A 19834-nucleotide genomic window follows, 5' to 3' on the forward strand; every position below is an offset into this window, starting at 1 on the left:
CCATTTGTTCCATCTGTTCTTTGTTTTCTTTCTCCTCTTTTTCTGTCTGCTTTCAGATCTTTTGCTGGTATGTTAGCTATAACTCTCTGTATTATGTAATGGTTTCTTTAGGTTCGATAATATCCTCTTTAACTTATCCCAACTTACCTTCCCTCTACTTATATGTTAAACACCATGCCATTTTGCTAACACTTTTGGTTTAAATAAGAAATTGAAATTATAAAAGTCTTTTTTAGCTGAAACCAGTTTGGCTTAGCGGATGGAGCATCGGCCTGTGGACTGAAGGGTCCCATCGATTCCGGTCATGGGCATGTACCTTGGTTGCGGGCACATCCTCCATGGGGGGTGTGCAGGAGGCAGCTGATGGATGTTTCTCTCTCATCAATGTTTCTGGCTCTCTATCGCTCTCCCTTCCTCTCTTTAAAAATTAATTAAAAAAATATATTTTTTTAAAAAAGTCTTTTTTTACTCATAGTTTCATTTCCACTGCTGTTTGTTTCTTGTGTAGAACTTTATGTCTTACACTTTACACAAAACTAAATTCAAAATGGATAATAGACCCAAATGCAAAACTTAACATTACAAATCTTCAAGAAACGTAGGAGAAAATCTTTATGACCTAGAGTTAAGCAAAGATTTATTAGATATGACCAAACTGAATTTAAAAAGAAAATAAAAAAGTTTATCAAAATTAAGTACTACTGTTCTTTGAAAGATACTATTAATAAAATAAAAAAAGTCATACACAGTCTGGGAGAAAATATTTCATACCATAATATATAATATATAATATATGATATACGATATATAAATATATGTAATATACATTATATATAAGATATATAAATGTATTACATCAAATTTGAATGTAGAGTATATAAAGACTAATAAACTCTCATAAGAAAATTAGCCCAATAAAACAAATGGACATAAGATTTGAATAGACACTTACTAAGGAAGACATATGTATGGCAAATGAGAACATTAAAAGATGTTTAACAGCACCAGCATTAGGAATATGCAAATTAAAACCACATGAGATTCTACTACATACAAATTAAAAATATTATTTCTTATAAAACAGACTGACCATAACAAATGTTGGCAAAAATGTGGAGGAACTGAACACTCATTTACTGGTGTGAATGTAAAATGGTTCAACCATGTTGTAAAATGGTTTGACAATTTCATAAAATTAAACATATACCTGCCATGTGATCCCACTAGCCCACCTCTAGGTATTTTGCAAAAAAAGAGCATATATCTATGCAGAAACTTTTACATGAATGTTCATAGCTTTGTTTGCAATGGGAAAACACTGGAAGCAATACAAATACCCATCAACCAACAGACGGAGAAACAAATTGTGGTATATCCTTGCAAAAAAAATACTACTCACGAATTAAAAACAATAAATTGTTGATGCATGAAACAATGTGAATGAATCTTAAAATAATTGTGCTGAGTGAAAAGAAGACAGACAGGAAAGTTTATATACTAAGTGATTTATTTATATAAAATTCTAAGAAATGCAAACTTATATGTAATGACAGAAAGCAGATAAGTAATTGCATTTTATATAAATGGAATCATTTAGTGGTATGGGAAAAGGCAGGAAGGAGGACTTAGAGAGAAAAAAAACTTCATAGGTAACAGTATGTTTATTAACTTGATTGTAATGATGGTTTCCTATAACAAAACATGTCAAATTATACCTTTTACATTTATGCAGTTGATGGTATATCAATTACAACTCAATAAATTTGTTAAAATAAAATAGACAGCCCTAACCAGTTTGGCTCAGTGAATAGAGTGTCAGCCTGAGGACTTAAGGGTCCTAGGTTCGATTCCAGTCAAAGGCATGTACCTTGGTTGTGGGCACATCCCCAATAGGAGGTGTACAAAAGGCAGCTAATCGATGTTTCTTTCTCATCGATGTTTCTAACTCTCTGTAAAAAAAAAAAAAAAAATTGATAAAATATATTTTAAAAATAAAATAAAATAGACATAGCCCTCTGCTCTTTGGTAGCTTACATGAAAATGGGGGAAATAAAAGATAAGATCTGCTGATGCCTCTGTTTTTAAATGCTTTAACAGCATTATGGTTGAGTTTATGTGAATCTGCTGGAACTGTGGTTGGCAAACTGCGGCTCACAAGCCACATGCTGCTCTTTGGCCTCTTGAGTGTGACTTTTCCACAAAATACCATGGCCTGGGCGAGTCTATGTTGAAGAAGTGCCATTAAAATAAGTTTAAGTTCAAAAAATTTGGCTCTCAAAAGAAATTTCAATTGTTGTACTGTTGATATTTGGCTCTGTTGACTGAGTTTGCTGACCACTGTGCTGGAGCATGCACAAGGGTTGGAGCCTCCTCTCAGGCCTGTCCCACCACCCAGACTTCCTGGGGCCAGACGGTGTGTCCCTCTCCTTGCTGCCCTTGCTCCATGGAGGTCAGCGCACCTAACCAAAGGGTGGGGATTGGCATGCGCCCTGCTCCTGGGAGGTCTGCCTGAGAGTATCCCTGCACAGAGAGACTGTGACATTAAATAACAAATAAAAAACACCATAATGGGTTGAGAGAGAACATAGAGAACGAAGCCGTGTTCCTGATTTTTGAACCAGGAGCCCCACATTTCGCTTTACACTGCGTCAGGGACACTGTGTCTCCAGTTCTGTCCATTTCGTCAGGAAAGCATAGCTGAGTGAGTGGGGAAAGGAGCAGAGGAGGGAGGGTGTGGAGGCCGATGGAGTCCAAGTCCATTGCGAAAATGGTTCACAGCTTGCCTATCTCAACCCTGGCTGTGCATTATTTAAACAACGTATGAAAAAGCAATTACAATGTGCCACGTGCTGGGCTGGGTACTGGAGCTGCTTTACATAGGATGATGAGAAAAAAAAAGTCACATTTGGCCTGAACCCCAAGTGCCATCTGATCTGAAGCCAGCCGGGAAGATCTGGGGACTGGTGATCCAATCAGAAGGAACAAAGCCTCCAGGCGGGTGAAAAAGGCTTAACTAATAGTGGTTTTTACTGTGATATGTGAGCAAAAATAGTCTCACAAAATAATGACCATGACCCATAATATTTAACTGAAGAAATGTTCTTCTCTTTGACCTTAAAGTGGAAACTATTTAATCTACTAAATTAAAGGCTTGACCAACCTCTAAAGGGTATTATCATTTACTCTGTCCACTAGAGAGCATTGATAAGCTGTTGAACATTAGTTGTGACCTCTATTTACTACCATGAGTTGAGATTAAATGCCTCTTTGTTACTTCCATCTTTCCCTGAAATATCATTTAGAGTAAATATATTCATTCCAAAAATCTTGCTTAAGCACATCTCATATTCAAAGTCTCTGTAGGAGAAACATTGAGGAATAAAATCTCCAGATTTTTTGGAAGCTAGCAGTGGGCAAAAGGCACTTAACCTTGAGAATTTAATGAATACTACAAGAGATACAAAATCAGTGCCTGCTGGGATAGAATCCAGGAGGAGCCTAGCTGGGGGGCAATCCTTATTATCTAAGGGTTAGTGTAGGGAGGTTCTGTGAGTTGAGCCAAGAAGCTGTGTATGTCAAAGAATCAGAAAATATCAGTCTAAAAAATATTATGGATTCTAAAACCTTGGTATCTCGTGTATCATACGTTTTCCAAATTCTTCCTTAGCACTCTTTAAAATTAGATTCCAAGTATGCTCATTTATCTTACCAAACTTCTGCATGAATCAATTTGCTTTATCAGGTAGTGTTCATTTCTTCTCCAACTACATTAAAGCAAAGCTCATACCAATTTTTTTAAACAGTATAATCCCATTAACCTAGCCCAGTGGTCAGCAAACTCATTAGTCAACAGAGCCAAATATCAAAGGTACAATGATTGAAATTTCTTTTGAGAGCTAAATTTTTTTAAACGTACACTATATAGGTAGGTACATTGTTATTAACTTAATTAGGGTACTTCTAAGCTGGCCTTTGCTAAAAACTCAAGGGTCCAAAGAGCCGCATGTGGATCACGAGCCGCAGTTTGCTGACCACTGACCTAGCCCATCTAGTAAGACAGTCCCTTAGAAGCATGGTTTTAATAGAAATTTTCAGCAAATTTGATGAATTGTCAAACTCAACTACAGTTCAATCTAATACTGACTTGGTAAGATAGTTTTCTTCCTTGGGGGGAGTGGGGGAGACTTATGCTAAGGCCAATTCTTAGAAATTTACATTTAATTGTCCTGATACTCATTAAAACACATATATTTTGTTATTAATCACTAAGAGGTACAAATAAGTGAAAGCTATAGAAAAATACCTAAGTTATCATTTTACATATTGTTTTTAATTCATATCATTTGTCTTCTCAGGAGTATGATATAAGTAAGTGCCCAGGCTCTGAGTTTATTCCCTGAAACTTACAAGCAGAAAGTTATAAGAGCTGGAAATAAGAGCAAAAGAATGACTTATGGTTTTATAAATATTTAATTTTAATTAAGTAGGATATGTTCAGTTCTTTTATTTTACACATTAAAAAACAAACTGAAGCCCAGATAGTTTAATTGACTTGCAAAGACAACTGATGAAGCCAGAACTAGGACCTAGTTAATTAGGCCTTGGGTCTTATCCAACTTGACTTGACAATGATCTAGAGGTATAGCATATTGAATGCTGACTTACTTTGATTTGCAAGGAATTGGGTTACAGGAGTTTAGGCTTGAAATCATGGTGATAGCTTTGCAAATACCACATTAACATAATAAGCAGATTTTGATTTTGCAAGGGGATGAACTTGAATATCTCATCAAATACTAAAAATTGATTATTTAGATTAGTTTAAAGCTCACTTCCATAATTTCCAACAAGCAAGATTTAACAGCCAATGGATCCGTGCATTGCACTAAGAATCAAGGCAGACACATCATCAATCATTGATCACTGGACATTTCTAGGCAAAACAGCTCATTTTAATGAATACTAGGATTCCTGTAAGAACATGCCCTCGAGTGACTTGATTACTGAGAGCATTTGTAGGAAAACATTTAACTCCAATAATTAGCAAGATGGTTCATTGTGTATCTCTGGATATTGATGTCTGTTTTTACCTTCGATATAAACAGTGGGCAAATCTTCACTGATGCCTTTTATGGCTCCCAGCACCTTCCAAGGATCAATGGAATCATTAGGAAATGAAGTATTTTTCCCCATCACATTCAAGCCATGGTAGGACTCACTGGTGACCTAAACAGCCTGAGCTACTGATCTGCCACTGAACCAAGGCTAAAGAATCTGAACATTGCTCTCCAGGGACATCTTGGTGAGGCAGCAGCACGTCCCTGCTCTCCTGAGTCCCAAGATGCTGCCCAAGGACAACAACAAGAAGACAGATGCTGGAAAGTCAGCCAAGAAAGACAAAGACCCTGTGAACAAGTTGGGGAGGGGGGGGGGGCAAGGCCAAGAAGAAGAAGTTGTCCAAGGGCAAAGTTCAGAACAAGCTCAATAACCTGGTCTGGTTTCACAAAGCCACTTTTGACAAGCTCTGAAAGGAAGTTCCCAAATGCAAGATTATAACCCAGTCCTGTCTCCGAGAGGCTGAAGATGTGTGGCTTTTTGGCCAGAGAAACCTTTCAGGAGCTCCTTGGTAAAGGACTTAATAAACTAGTCTTAAAGCAAGAGCTCAAGTGATTTACACCAGAAACACCAAAAGTGGGGACGCCCCAGCTGCTGGAGAAGATGCATGAATAACAGATCTCACCAGCTGTACATTTTTAAAAATAAACCTTTATTGGGAAGGAGGAGGAGGAGGAGGAGGAGGAGGAGGAGGAGGAGGAGGAGGAAGAGAATCTGAAGAAGAAGGCAAAGAAGAAGAAGAATCTGAACATTGCTGGAGAAAAAATGCAAAATAAAGTTTGGAAATGATGAAGAGATTAAATTTTCGATCCTGCGAAGCAGATGAGAAGGTATAAAGAAAAAGATTATAGGGAATTGATTTTTTTTTTTTTGCTTTGTTTACTCCTGAGAACTTTGATTCATTGAAGTGACTAAAAGAAACTCTATAATTAAGAAAGAAATTATTTAAAAAGCCAATGATCTCAATATGGTTATTTCGCATGGAGAAATCTCTTCAATATGCTAAACTGTGAGTTCCTTATCAGGCACCTAAAAATAGTATGATACAATAAAATTGCTTTTCATTTGACTTGTGCATATATTTACACAAGTCTATACAAATAATATTTATTTTGACTCAGCCAACAGCATGCACTGAAATCCTGTTCCCTAGAATCTCAACTTCTATGTGCATATGAAATGTTGGATTTAGACTAAGCAGAGAAAATTAAACATTTCCTAATTAAAGAACTCATAGTCAAGCCTAGAAAAATTCCTAATAGTGAGCAGGTTAGCATTTGAGAAATGCAGTACTTTCTAAGTTAACTTGTAGGAGTAACCCTATAGGATAATGTCCAGACTCCTCAGCAAGGTCTGAGACCTTTTGAGATCCAATCCTACCCACTGGTCTAACCTTACTATCTGGCCCCGCACCCTGGTCCAATCTCATCTCCAGCCACTGTGACACCATCCCACCTACACTCATCCTCAAGCTATACTTCTGCAGTATTGTACATAGCAAAGGAGTTGTTTCCATAGCTCTAAGCCTTTTCCACTTCTATTCTTATCTAAAAAGAATAATACTCTTCTCCTTTGATTTGCAGATTTCTTATATTTCTACTTGAATCAAAAATTGCTTCTGAATTTTTCCCTGATCCTCCCCTATTGTCTTACTAATTCATTTTCAGAGTTTCCCCTATATCCCTGCAGGTGTTTCTATTAAAGCATTCATCCCCAGCCTCTATCCCAGTGCCTGGCTCAAAACAAAACCAAAGAATCAAAACTGTGAATAACAGTTTAGACATGTGATTCCTCTAAAATCTAGCAGCCATATCAAGAATCTATGCATCATCTATGAGAGTTTATAACTTTCAGCAATTAGGGAAAGATGCCATTAAAGCGACCCAGGATGCCAAGAATGGGCTTGAGGAATGATTACGATTGTAGATAAGAAGGAGGAAGTGGGCATCATTGAGAAGGTGGGTAAGGCATATTTTAAAAAGCTGAGGAAGAGCATATCCTAGTGTTACGCCCAGACTTTGTGATCCCCAAGGACCACCAGGAAGCCGAGTCTGATGCAATAAACGAAAAGCCTTTTCCATGCTAGCATGGGCTCTGTCCCACTCATGCCAGCAGCATGGTGCAAGAGAGAGCGAATTTCGCCCAGTCCAGGGGTTTTACTCTGGTCGGTGGTGATGTCACTGCCTCGGCTAACCCTGATTGGTTGGGTGAGGGCTAGGGTTCAATTACAGAATGGAGGATAACTCCGCCCTGCCCCACAGTGGAGTCAGGAGCCCATCCTCGCCCTGCCCTGCCCTCTCACTAGTACCTCGCAGAGTAACTGTGCCTGCTCCAGAGTGAGCAGGGTGAGGGCAGCACTGGGAGCCACTGTAAGGACAATAGCTGTTCTCCAAAGGAAAATGGCTATCTTTGCACAATCTTGAGCAGAGAAATGTGAGATCAGGTTTGTTCATTATGGATCACTAGCGCTGGGTTAGAATAAATGCAGGGGCCAGTATAGAAGCTGGAAGCAGGGTAGAAGGTTGTGCTAACAACTCAACTGAGAGCAGGTGACAGCCTTGCAGGCAGAGCAGAGAAAGGGTTGGAGTCTGGGAAACTGTGGATCCAAAAAATTAAAAACAATCTTAAACATAGATTTTTATTTTCCAATTAATTTTGGGATATGGTCTCAAGGAATTTTCTAGTTCTTACCTAGACAAGCAATTTGGAAACTTGGCTGTGAGGCAAGTATATTAGTAACACTATTGTGTCCTCCTTCTCCACAATTATCTTTGTATATTTGCAGTTGTACATTTGACAGGGATGTGCAGGTTAAAAAAGGAAAGGCTATTCCCATCTCACAGGGTATGGCATACGCTCACATTTTTCAACCCCACAGGTAAATACCAAATGTCATCAGGTAATACTTGACCCCCTCCTACACCTCAGCTTTCCGAAGAAGAATCAGCCAGTCCCTCCACCTATTGCTTGTCACTTAGATCCGGGCACGGAAGGCCATTTTCCTCAAACACTAGACACACAGTTGCTGCATATGTATCGATATCATGGAGGTGAACCAAGGGAGGCATTGGTCATAATTGTACATGGGTCAATAGTGACCTGAGATCCCTATACTGTCTGTAAATACAGAATTTCATTAGTCCATAACATACAAGCTCAGCAACAAGCCACTCATCCAGGTAAGAACATAGGACAAGTTCGCCAGGACTTGGAGGTCATGGAAGTTCAAATGCTGACTTGCCCCATTGTTCATGTGACTGTGTTCAAGCCACTGAAACTCCTTGGTGTCTCTCATCTGTATAGCAGGACTAATGTGGAGCTGTGAGGATTATAGAAGAGGACAAACAGAGAAGACTTACTATAGGGCTAAGGCCAGCTAAGCCCTTGGTTTATGGAGAAGGTGTTCATTAACTATATGGAACTTTTCAGGGAACTTAAATGTTCATTTCTGGGCAAATGTACTTTTATAAGAAGCCCATTAAATTGGCAAAAGATCAAAGTGTGTGTGCTCTTTGGCCTTCTGGAAGAACAATTCTATTAGCACTGGAAAGTAACCTCTGAATTCTAGCCAACATTTTAAATTTTCATACAGATCACTGGAGGCCAGCAATAAGTCCTGAACCGATAGTTATCTTTGCAGACAATTCCAGCCAGCTGAATGGGAGAGAATGTCCCTAGGATAAAGTTAATGTCCCTCTTCCTTTGCATTAGAAGGAAAGATTGATGGGAATAAAATTAGTGACACTTTGATAAAAGCAGCTCAGAACCCTTCCCTGTATCATGACAGGGAGAGGATGGCAAATATGGGTCTTCCATCTCCACAAAGACATCAAAATGCATTTTAGTTAGTGATTGAGAAACTCAGGCCAAGCATGCAAACTAAGTGGAGAATATTAATTATATGGCATTTGCCAAATCTGTCCTTAATGATTCTGGGGGAAGGGAGGAGATATCAAAACTACTTCCAAAAGGAAAAAAAAAAGATAATTGTGCTTTCATCAGTTACACAAAGGTATAGGGAGTATTTCATTGGGAATAAAAGTACACATAGATGGTTTCATACATTTCAAACCCTTAGAAATTATATTTTATGATAAACTTCTTGAGAAGGTTGAGTACATAGACCTTTTCTCTAAAGGACAATTCTTTTCCATTGTCTCTATACAATTACTCCTATAAACTTTCTTCTGAAACAAACCCAAAGAGTGAATTATTTTAAATCCAGAATAAGAGAGAGGCTTTTGCAGTTAAAAAGTATATAGATTAAGCTTATGGTTTCACATTCCATTGGGGCCACTTTCTAAAGTTTTCTAAATTAAAGAGAAGCAGCTGCATTTTGGCATTGAGTAATCATGAATTTACTTTTTGAAATACCTCTAAGTATTTTACTATAAAAGATAAGTAAAATGTGGAAATGTACAATTTTAAAATAACGTGGAAGAGGATGTGGCATCACCGAACTTGTGCCGATCCTGTAATAACATAATAACAATAAGTGGCTTCAGGACTAGAGATGTGTATTCATTCTATTTATTTCTAAGGAGAAGCCCACAACTCGTGTATGAAAAAGTAAACACTCCAGCCTATTGTCTCTAATCTACTCATAATTTCTGGCAGCTCGGAGGAAAAAATGCGCACTTATTTCTTTCTGTTCTCTCAGTTTCTCTCTCTCTCTCTCTCTCTCTCTCTCTCTCTCTCTCTCTCTCTCAATCAATCAATCAAATGTTGCTGACCTCAAAAGTTCTGTTATCTCGCCAAAACCGGTTTGGCTCAGTGGATAGAGCGTTGGCCTGCGGACTGAAAGGTCCCAGGTTCGATTCTGGTCAAGGGCATGTACCTTGGTTGCAGGCACATTCCCAGTTGGGGATGTGCAAGAGGCAGCTGGTCAATGATTCTCTCTCATCGATGTTTCTAGCTCTCTAGCCCTCTCTCTTCCTCTCTGTAAAAACTCAATAAAATATATTAAAAAAAAAAAAAAAGTTCTGTTGTCTCTATTATTCTGAACAATCTCCATAAAATTACCCACTAGATTTCCAGGAAAGGCTGAACCCATTTCTGAGTTCATTTAGAGATTCACAGGCTCTGAGGGAAAAAAAAGCATGAATACAATTTTAATTTCCATGCCACTGAAATTACAGATCCCAAATGTAGCACCAAAATGAACTAATGCTAAAAGAAGCATTAGACTTTAAAGAGTTTACACTGTTTCTAACAGGTTCGTAATGGACAAGTTATCAATTCTAACCAACATTTTAAATTTTCACAGAGAATGATTTGTAAATATTATTCCAGCTTTATTACCACCGTAGATTTTTAAAACTAATTTCACATAAATTATTATACTAAAGACTGTAAAAGTGTTTTTGTGTTATTGTGAATTAAACACCACCATAAGAATGAGAAATTGAAACAACAAATTTGGTAACTTCTACTCTTTCATTTCTGGTTTTGTTTATTTGTGACTTTTCTCTTTTCTTCTTAGTGAGACTAGCCAGAGGTTTGCCAATTGTATTAATCTTTTCAAAGAACCAGCTCTTTGTTGCATTAATATTTTGTATTTTTTTATTTAAAAAAAGAGCAAATTTGGCATTTTTGTGATCAATATGAATTAAATGACAGGTACATAAACTAGGACCACTTATCTAATCACATCTCTATGACTGAACTGACTGTATGTGTACACAGACAACTGATGACACCTGGCATCTCTATGACTGAACTGACTGTATTTGTACACAGACAACTGATGACACCTGGCCTTGAAAGGATAACGGCAGCGTCTTCCCTAAGTGCTCTGCATGCTGCCAGTCACCGGGGTTCTTTCCGGTACTTTGTCGTTACCTTCCTACTCTCATACAGAGCTCCCTCTGCAATGCTCTCAGATTGCTATAAATGCCCTTTTGCTCCCGCTTTTCAGACTTCCTCATCACTGATTAAATGAACCAATTCCTCTAAATTGCACAAAATGGGGCCTGACACAGAATGCAAATTTAATAAAGATTACCCCTTACGACTATTATCACTGCTACCATTGAGACCCATTTGCCACCACTTATGGTTTCATAGAAGTGTGATTTTTAAAATTTGGAGCATGCCACACGTAGGGTTCTAGTTTTTATGTGTTAGCATCCTTTTATATTTTACTTTGTTTTCATTAAAAGAAACATCAACGAAAATAAATTTTTATTATCATTTTAGACATTCAGTCCTAGCTCTGTATGAGAGTAGGAAGGTAACGACAAAGTACCGGAAAGAACCCCTTGTATAAAATGTAAGTGCATTTATGTGTATATACATTCATTTTATATTAGCAGTGCATAAAGAAATCAGATAAAAGAATGGACACCAGATTATTAACAATGATTATCTTTAAGGTTGGGAATGTCTTTACTTTTTGAGCAATGGAATCTCATAAAAACTTTTATGTTTCAGTAGTTTGTATATTTTGTAATCACAAAATCAATGAGAATTTTAAGAGACTTAATTCTCTTTCCAGTTATATTGGTCAATACAATCCAAATTCCCTTTAGACATCAACACTACTGTGTGTGTAAGTGTGTGTGTCTATAAATAGCACAGAGCCCAAACCCCATGTACGAACAATGCAGAAATAATTGGGAAGAATTAACAGTGTTGTACATCTTTTTTTTAAATATTTTTATTGATTTTTTTTACAGAGAGGAAGGAAGAGGAATAGAGAGTTAGAAACATCGATCAGCTTCCTCCTGCACACCCCTTACTAGGGATATGCCTGCAACCAAGGTATATGCCCTTGACCAGAATCAAACCTGGGACCTTTCAGTCCACAGACTGACGCTCTATCCACTGAGCCAAACCAGCTTTGGCAGTGTTGTCCATCTTGCCTGAAGCCTTTACCATCCTAATCCTGTTGTTTGTGGAGTTTTGCTCCCCATTTGCTTCTGTGAGACTCCCAGAGGCCTGACCTTAAGCACTTGGTCTCATCTTTTAGACCCGGATCCTGCCTCTTTCCCAATGGACTGTGTTTGGACGTGGACCATGGTGTTGGACCTTGGCTGTTTCTCCATGCACTTGGTTTCCTCCTTTAGCTTTGGCCTCATGATGGAAACACAAACCCGAAGTCAATTTTGCAGAAAAGAACTTTTCTGGAAATGTGGCTGAATATTCAGGGGAAAAGAGGGATCAAAACAGAATAATCTGCAGCATTCATACTTTTATTTAAATGTCAAGCCTGAAAAAGGCCTGGCATGAATTAGAAATGCTACTTCTTGACCAAAACCAGCCAAGTCATCATTCAGGTTATAGACATTAAATAATATAAAGATGGAAGAACAGATAGCCATTGCCTGGTATCCAGATAGTCTACAATGCCATCAAAAAGAATTAAAGCTAGCCCTAACTGGTTTGGCTCAATGGATAGAGCATTGGCCTGAGGACTGAAGGGTCGCAGGTTCGATTCCAGTCAAGGACATGTACCTTGGTTGTGGGCACATCCCCAGTGGGGAGTGTGCAAGAGGCGCTGAATTGATGTTTTTCTCTCATCGATGCTTCTAACTCTCCTTTCCTCTCCTTTCCTCTCTGTAAAAAATCAATAAAATATATTTTTTTAAAGAAAGCAAAAGGAAAAAAGTAGAATAATAAAGGTAATGTGAGGACATCTTCCTTAATCTCCCTAAAAAGAGACAATTAGATGGAGTGGGACCCACCTCAGCAGATTAAACATAGTGATGGGGGATGAGCCATGGAAAGGCTACCCCAAAGTGGCATGGGGGGGGGGGGGGAGCATGGTACAAAAAAAATGGTCAAATATGCTCCACTGTGGGAAATTTGTACCTAAAAGCCATAACCCAGACAGAAAGAAAGTTTGTTGACAACCTAGGCTCCCTCCTGAAATCTTTCTTCACAGTAGATAAGCATTGAGGAAGGGGCAAGAGAAAAGTTCTATCACTCATACCTTGAAAAATTCAAAGGTCAGGACAGGAATTACCAGCAACTATTTGTGGTGAGGAGACCTTTGTAGTTAACTTTTCTAAACCTTTTCTAGGTCACAAACCTTGAATTCAATGATACTGCTTCACGACTACACACAAACATTCAAATTTGCATTCAGTTTCAGAGACTTCACAGACCTCCTGTTAACTACAGGAGGTAAGAACCTTTGAAATAGAAGCTAAATCCCTTTGTAGAAAGTTAAAGCCAGGTGAGAAAATAACCTTTCACATTTATGATATAGAAACACGGATTGTTGATACAGAATTTTAAATCACTTAGGAAGACACAGGAAAAAGATGGCCTTTACTAGTGCCTTATTAGATAGAGGGTGAATGGTCCTTAGAAACAACCCATTATCTCACAACTCTAACTTGTAAAGTTTCTAACCAATAAAAATAATCATGGTAGTCATTGTAAGAGTCATTGATTGTGTACATACCATATGCTAGGTCTCAGACCCAAAAACTATTACTTAACCGTTACTGAGAATTGTAGTGTTCATGTAAAGTAAGTTAATACATTGAGCTTAGGAGAAAGCATGGTATATATCAAGTACTCCAGTTAGCTATTACAATCAGGAAGTACTAATGTGCTGGTGGGTTTATATAAAAACTCCCACCAGGATACCTGACACCACCCTTCTCTGAAAAGCCATCAATTTATTCAAAGCATGAGAACCAAATACAGTAGCTACTCCCCCCCCCCCTTACAGTTTTACTTTCTGAGGTTTCAGTTATCCACAGTCAATTTCAGTCTGAATATGTTAAATGGAAAATTCCAGAAATCAACATTTCATAAGTTTTACTTTTTAATAAATCCTATTGTTCAGATTATTACAATTGTTCTTCTTTTCCCCCTATAGTTCCCCTCCACCTGCTTCCCACCCTACCCTCTGCCCTTACCCCCCTCCCACTGTCCTCATATATAGGTGTACGATTTTTGTCCAGTCTCTTCCCACACACCCCCACACCCCTTTCCTCCCCAAGAATTGTCAGTCCACACCCTTTCTATGACCCTGATTCTATTATATTCACCAGTTTATTCTGTTCATCAGATTTTTTATTCACTTGATTTTTAGATTCATTTATTGATAGATATGTATTTGTTGTTCATAATTTTTATATTTTCCTTTTTCTTTTTCTTCTTCTTCCTCTTCTTAAAGAATAACTTTCAGCATTTCATACTAGTTTGGCGGTGATGAACTCCTTTAGCTTTTTCTTATCTGTGAAGCTCTTTATCTGACTTTCAATTCTGAATGATAACTTTGCTGGGTAGAGTAATCTTAGTTGTAGGCTCTTGCTATTCATCACTTGGAATATTTCTTGCCTCTCCTGTCTGGCCTGCATAGTTTCTGTTGAGAAATCAGCTGACAATCGTATGGGTGCTCCCTTGTAGGTAACTATTTTTCCTTTGCTGCTTTTAATATTCTTTGTCTTTTGCTCTTGGCATTTTAATTATGATGTGTCGTGGTGTGGTCTTCTTTGGATTCCTTTTGTTTGGGGTTCTCTGTGCTTCCTGGACTTGTAAGTCTATTTCTTTCATCGGGTAGGGAAAGTTTTCTGTCATCATTTCTTCAAATAGGTTTTTAGTATCTTGCTCTTTCTCTTCTTTGACCCCTGAGTACAATGACTCTTGGATCTCCAAGGAGGTACTAATTTAGCCTTTGCCTGGAGCCACACAGCAGGAGCTATGAAGAGATCTGCAGATTCCTCTTCTTTGTTTGGGTTTTGGAGGTGTCCAGATGAGGCCCAGGTGTGAAGCAGTGTAAGCTGTTGTGGGGCCTTGGGCCTTCTTTTGGATGTTCTGGGTCTCTCTGACTTAGCTGCAGTTTGTTAGGTAAGATTAGAATTCAAAGGACCAGGCCATTTGTACGCAAAAGCCTCTGTACTCAGCTTGGATGGGGCAGAGTCTCAGGGTGGAGCAAACAGCAATGGCTTCCCATTAGCTCTTCCCTAAGAGGCCCCTAGGTCTCAGTGTCTCGCAGTAATCACTGCAAGCACCTCTGAAAGAAAGCTGCCCTCAAGTTTCACCCACAGCCAGACAGTCCAATTTCTCCCTGTATGAGTTTGGGCCCACAGAGTCTTGCCCAGAACTGGAGTTCAGAGCAGTCAGGAGCTTTTGTCTCCCTCCCAATTGAGAAAGCCAGCTGTGTACTCAGTTGCCAGCCTCCTTACCTCTGCCTTCTGCAGCTCCTGTGAGTCTCAGTGTGCTTTTCTCTGTCCTTCTAGTTGTAGAATTTCCACTCAGCCAGACTTCCTGTGGTTCTGGGTGATGTCATTTTGTCCTTTAGTTGTAGTTTTGAAATTGCTGTGCGAGGCAGCAGTTCACGTGTTTACTTATGCCACCATCTTGATTTCTCTCCTCATACGTTTTAAATAACACAATATTTGGAGTAGTGTGATGAAATCTTGACCCATCCCACCTGGGCCTGAATCATCATTTTGTCCATTGTATCCACAAGGTATGTATTCCCAACCTGTTAGTCACTTTGTACCTGTAGATTATCAGATTAACTGTCCAGGTATCCCAGTGCTTATGGTTAATAACCTTTATTTTACCTAATAACGATCCCAAAGCTCAAGAATAGTAATGCTGGCAATTTGGATATGCCAAGGAGAACTGTAAAGGGCTTCCTTTAGGTAAGAAGGTGGGTACAATACAATGAGATATTTTGTGTCTGTAAAAGAGAGAAACTACATTCACACAACTTTCATTACTTTCATTTAATTGTTGTAATTACCTCATTTTATTTTATTATTAGTTATTGTTGATATCTTTTTTAAAAAATATATTTTATTGATTTTTATAGAGAGGAAGGAAGAGATATAGAGAGCTAGAAAAGTCGATGAGAGAGAAACATCGACCAGCTGCCTCTTGCACCCCCCCTACTGGGGATGTGCCTGCAACTCAGGTACATGCCCTTGACCAGAATCGAACCTGAGACCCTTCAGTCCACAGACCAACGCTCTACCACTGAGCCAAATCGGTTTTGGCTATTGTTGATATCTTACTACGCTTCATTTATAAATTAAACTTTATCATGGGAAAAAAACACCTATGGGGTCAGGTACTATCAATGTTTCAAGCATCCATTTTGGATCTTGGAAGGTATTCCATGTGGATACTGGGGGTAGGGGATCTCCTCTATGCTCCTTAAATATTGTGGGTAAGCCTGACCAGAAACCATGTTAAGAATAAACATCTAAAAACTGCTGAACCCTGGGATTGAACCAGGGACCTTTAGATCTTCAGGCTAACACTCTACCAACTGAGCTATTTCAGCTTGCTTAGGTAGCTTCTACATAATTGTAGTGGAATAATAGTTGTTTTACAATAACAAAAAAAAAAGTTCACTGTTCAGGTTTGGCTGGAGATAGGTACTTAACAAATATTATAGAAGTGTTTATAAGCTAGAAGTAATACATAATTTTACTTTTCTCAGATATGTTTTAACTGCACTGTAATCTGTTTTTCCCATTTAAAAATAAATCATGGACATTTTTCACATCAAGAGAAAGAAAAGGTGACTTTTGTTGGCATTTTGATTCTGATATATGACTAATTTCTAGAAAAAATGACAGCATGGTCCACCTAAATATTTAATGAAATATCAATTTTTCATGGAAGCTGTGTTCTATGGATCCACAGATATAGCCAGGATTAGAAACAAACTGAAGACTAAAGCTCCAAGGAGTTCACTCAGGGGAAATGACAGACACAGGATATAGGAACAAGAAAATTTGAACAAGAAAGATTAAGTAAACTGGAAAGTTTTGTGATAGCAGAATAGGGCCTCCAAACATGTCAATGCCCTATCTCCAGATACAGTATGTTAGACTGCCTGGCCAAGAGAATTAAGATTGCAGATTCTTTTAACCTATAAGTTTAAAGTCCTATAAACTCAAGGTCAAGCTGTCGCTAAATTACCGTATTGGTTTAGAATAAAGTTTATATGATTTAAGATAAAGACTGATTCTAACACCATTTTTCACTGTCAGACACATTTCTACCTTTTTTAGGTAGAATCTGTGTAGTGAAAGAATTGAGCAACTCATTTCCCTGGGCCTCAGTTTCTTCACCTGTAAAATGATGATAACATCTGTCATGCCCCCTGACCTGCCTCCCCAAATTTAGATCTGGAAGTTTCTCAGAATGTTAACTAAGCAGATTATTAAATTAAAATGAGATTGCGGGCAGTGCCTTCGGCACCCCGGATCTGTCTCTCGCTTCAACAGAGTTTGAATGGAACAGCCCCTTCTTTCAGCCTCTGGCCAGTCTCCTTCATCTTTTCCAGTCACCACCTTCAGAATCACCTCTGGGCCCTTCCGTTTTTTTGTTTTGTTTTGTTTTGTTTTGTTTTTGTTTTCCACTTTAACTCCTTATTGCCGAAAACCATGAGTCCCAAATTTGTCAGAATTATTTCCCAGAGTTGGAGGCTGCGGTCAACCGCCTGACCAGCCTGCCTCTGGGGGCCTCCCACACCTACCTCTCCTGGGCTTCTATTTTCACCGCGAGGATGGGCTCTTGAGGGTTCTGGCGGCTTCAGCTTCAAGGGCTGAGAATGTCTCTTAAAAAGGTGAGGGGCGGAAACTCAGGATGCCAGGGAAGCTGCCCTGGTCTTGGAGAGGAGCCTGACCCGGGCCCTTTTGGAGCTGCAGGTCCTGGGTTCTATCCGCCCAGACCCTCAGCTCCAAGACTTCCTCCAGAACCACTTCCGGGTGAGCAGGTGAAACTCGTCAAGAAGATGGACCAGACCTGACCCATGTCCGCAGGCAGCCGGCCCCCGGGCTGGGCTGCGGGAGTATCTCTTTGAAAGGCTCACCCTCAAGCACGACTGCATTCCCCTGGTGTCTGGCTTTCACCTGAGTTTCTCCCTGAAACCACTAGCCATTCTTTTAACCACTCTGAAGACCTCTCCCATGCATTGGACCAAATGAAATAATAAAGCTTTTTTGCAGCGAAAGTAAATAAATAAGTAAATAAATAAAAATAAATAAATAAAAGGAGGCTGCTAAGGTGGGACCTTAATCCAATCTAACTTGTGTCCTTATGAGAGGAAGAGACACCAGGTGCTCCTGCACAAAGGGACATCCATTCAAGGAAAAGGCAGCAAGATGGTGACTGTCTGCAAGCCAAAGAGAGGCCTGACTCAGGTCCTCCCAAGGATGGCCTTTAGAGGAAGCCATCCCTGCCCACACCTTGATCGAGGACTTCCAGACTCCAGACCTGTGAGAAAATAAATTTCTGCTAGTTAAGGCACCCACTCTGTGCTATTGTATTATGGTAACTCTAAAAAACTAATACACTATCCATTTACAGGGAAATACGTAAGAAATTCAGAGTAAATAAGGAGATTAAACAAGGTCAGAGATGCCAAACGCAGTAGGTAGATATCCAGGGTTAATGATATTGGGTATAATACAGAGATGTTGAACCAAGATAAAATTCTAATTTTTTAAATTACCTTTTAAATATCAAGGATTAACTCATTGTTAATCTCTTTGTTTTGCCCAGTAAATTTTTATATTGGGTCGGCAGCTAAGTAATTGCGGATTTTTTAAAGAAAATCAAAGACAATTTTTTCATGGAACTAAATAACTTTATTCTGTAATGTATTGCCCATTTTGATCAATGACCTTTTGCCATCTTTCATGCAGCATCATAATCCCAAGTTCAAAAAACTTCTGGTTTTTATTAGCAAAAAACTGAATCAGGTACGATTTGATATCATCATCATTATTGAAATTTTTACCATTCAAGGAGTTTTGTTAAGATCGAAACAAAAAGTAATCAGATGGTGCAAGGTCAGGACTATATGGTGGATGTGGCAAAACATCCCAACCAAGCTCCATTAATTTTTGCCGAGTGACCAAAGATGTGTGTGGCCTTGCATTATCATGATGGAATACAACACCTTTTCGATTTGTCAATTCGGGCCTCTGTTCTTCAACTGCATTGTTTAATTTCGTTAGTTGTTCAATGTAGACATCAGAATTGATCGTTCGGTTGGGTGGTAAGAGTTCAAAGTAGACAATTCCTTTGTAATCCCACCAAACTGATAACAAAACCTTCTTTTGATGAATATCAGCTTTTGATGTTGTTTGAGTTGGTTCACCTGGCCTGCTCCACGATCTTTTCCGCTTGATATTGTTGTAAACAACCCATTTTTCATGGCCAGTTATCAGTCGTTTTAAAAATGGGTCATTTTCATTATGTTTCTTTAGCAAATCGCAGCTGCTAATGCGTTGCGTTAACTGTGATTCTTTCAGTTCGTGAGGAACCCATGTATCGAGTTTTTGAACATAGCCAAGTTGTTTTAAGTGATTTTCAATGCATGTATGTGATACATGAAGCTTCTCTGCAATCTCACGTTTTGTACTGTGACAGTCCGAATTGACTATTGCTTTGATTAGGGCGTCATCAACTTCAACTGGACGACCAGAGCGTTTTTCATCTTTGAGTGAAAAATCACCAGAACGAAATTTGGCAAACCAATTTTGACACTGCCGTTCTTTTAAGGCTTCGTCACCATAAACAGCACATAACTTTTTATGAGCTTGCGATGCGTTTTTCCCTTTGCGGAAATAAAAAAGCAAAATATGACGAAAATGTTCCTTTTGATTTTCCATTTTTCAACGAACGCCAAATGAAAACTACAAAACAGATCAAAAAACTTTTTTTACTGATTAACAGCTGAATAGCCAACTATCAAATAACAAAATGTGTTTTACATTTGTACTATGTCTGC

At 38.8% G+C, this 19834-nt stretch overlaps 1 long non-coding RNA gene and 1 other non-coding gene across 2 annotated transcripts; one reads left to right on the top strand and one right to left on the bottom strand.

The window, feature by feature from the left end:
- Positions 1 to 1136: 1136 nt before the first annotated feature.
- Positions 1137 to 5772, top strand: LOC118709677. The gene is made up of 3 exons (XR_004985086.1): positions 1137 to 1147; positions 5011 to 5015; positions 5617 to 5772. It is a non-coding gene; the product is annotated as an uncharacterized LOC118709677 (long non-coding RNA).
- Positions 5773 to 16296: 10524 nt separating this feature from the next.
- On the bottom strand, positions 16297 to 16369 carry TRNAF-GAA. Its single transcript has one exon. It is a non-coding gene; the product is annotated as a tRNA-Phe (tRNA).
- Between the last annotated feature and the right edge of the window lie 3465 nt (positions 16370 to 19834).

The sequence above is a fragment of the Pipistrellus kuhlii genome, unplaced genomic scaffold (genome assembly GCF_014108245.1).
Source record: "Pipistrellus kuhlii isolate mPipKuh1 unplaced genomic scaffold, mPipKuh1.p scaffold_m20_p_7, whole genome shotgun sequence".
Taxonomy (NCBI): Eukaryota; Metazoa; Chordata; class Mammalia; order Chiroptera; family Vespertilionidae; genus Pipistrellus; species Pipistrellus kuhlii.